Here is a 1,945-nt window from a genome sequence, read left to right on the forward strand (position 1 = left end):
AAGATCAAGGGCCTGGAAAAATCGCCAAACTACGACACTTCGACTCACATCGACTGGACAAAGTTCAGGTCACTGACGGAAAAAAGGTGTCAAGAAAATAAAGCGCCTCCTCTTGACACCCTCGAGGATATGATTAGAGGTGCTACTCAAGAAGCGACCTATCATATTCAACATACTTCAGAATATTGTCAACATCAAGCGGAATTGGAACGGCTCAGAGCGATCCGTCGTCGCGCAGAAAGAAGATATAGGCGCACAAAGTCCATTCACGACTTGAGGGAGGCAAGGCGCCTACAGAAAAAAAATCAGCGGCGAATCATTTAACTTCAATCCTTTAGCTGGAAATATCTGTGCGAATCTTTGGATCCACACAAGCCTTTGACGCAGACATGGAGGATTGTCCGTGGCCTACGAACATCGCCACATCAACATCGCCCCTTCAAGTGTCTTTCTCTCCACCAAGGCCGCACCGAAATTGAAGTAGCAGAAGATTTCTGCATGAAAGTTGCCGGTAATGCGTCCGCGTGCACCACGCGCCACCTAGAAAACGCTCCAGTTTCCAGAGATTCAAGAATGGACACCTTTTTCTCTCTAGAGTAACTACAAGCAGCCTTGACGGCATGCAAACGATCTTCATCGCCTGGTCCGGATGGGATCACGTACATGGCTCTTTGCAACCTCGAAAAAGCAGCTCGACGGGCCCTTCTATCCGTGTACAACGACTCGTGGAGCAGCGGATTTATCCCTCATTCATGGAAATCCAGCCGCCTCGTCCCTGTGCTTAAACCAGGAAAATCTCCTCTGCACTTGACCTCTTATCGCCCCATCGCGCTTACCAGCTGTTTCGGGAAAGTGATGGAGAGGATGATTTTGACTCGCCTAGAGTGGTACCTGGAGCGCCATGAGGTATACCCTCATGCTATGACGGGCTTTCGGCGTGGGCGGTCTGCAATTGATAACGTTATAGACCTGGTCTCATCTGTTCAGCATCAAAAAAGACTGAAACGTTTATCTGCGGCGTTGTTCTTGGACGTGAAAGGTGCAAACGATAACGTATCACATGAAGCCATTCTGGATGTCATGGAAAATGTTGGATTAGGGGGTCGGGTTTACCAATGGATCCACTGCTATCTGAAAGGCAGAACTTTCTTTGTACAGACGGAGAATGGCACAACAACGCACCATTGCAACCGTCGAGGTGGGCCTCAAGGCGGTGTTCTTAGCCCCACACTTTTCAATCTAGCGCTACTCGGCCTGGTTGACGCACTTCCAGAATCTGTCCATCTATCAATATATGCAGATGACATCTGCATCTGGGTGTCAGGCGTAACACGCCTTCATTTGCGTGCCCGGCTTCAGAGAGCGGCTACAATAGCGACAAAGTACCTGGAAGAACGGGGACTAGAGCTGTCATCAGAGAAATGCTCGCTTATAGCATTCACGCATAAGGCTATGAGCCCATATGTTATTAAAATCAACGGACACACGATCAACTACGTGAATACCCACCGATTCCTCAGAGTCATAGTTGATCGCGACCTCTCCTGGAGCCCTCACATCGCCCACATGAAAACTAAACTCACCATGATCACCCACGTACTGAGGTTTCTTGCTGGAAAAACGTGGGGTGCATCGGTACGAGCAATGCTCCAACTCTACACTGTTCTGTTCCTCGGTTATATGCGATACAGCTTACCCGTGCTTTGTGGGATCCGAAGAACAAACTTGCGCGTCCTCCATTCGATCCAAGCCCAAGCCCTGAGAATATGCCTTGGTCTCTCGAGATGCGCGTCTACAGCAGCGACAGTCATCATTGCGCGTGATTATCCAGTCAACGTATACATCCGCGTAGACGCTTTGAGAATGCACATAAGACATCTCGCTCGGATTCCATCTCATCACCTCGCCTCACTTCGAACTTCCAGGCCCCACTCAGCGTTCAGCG

The sequence above is a fragment of the Rhipicephalus microplus genome, unplaced genomic scaffold (assembly GCF_043290135.1).
Source record: "Rhipicephalus microplus isolate Deutch F79 unplaced genomic scaffold, USDA_Rmic scaffold_74, whole genome shotgun sequence".
Taxonomy (NCBI): Eukaryota; Metazoa; Arthropoda; class Arachnida; order Ixodida; family Ixodidae; genus Rhipicephalus; species Rhipicephalus microplus.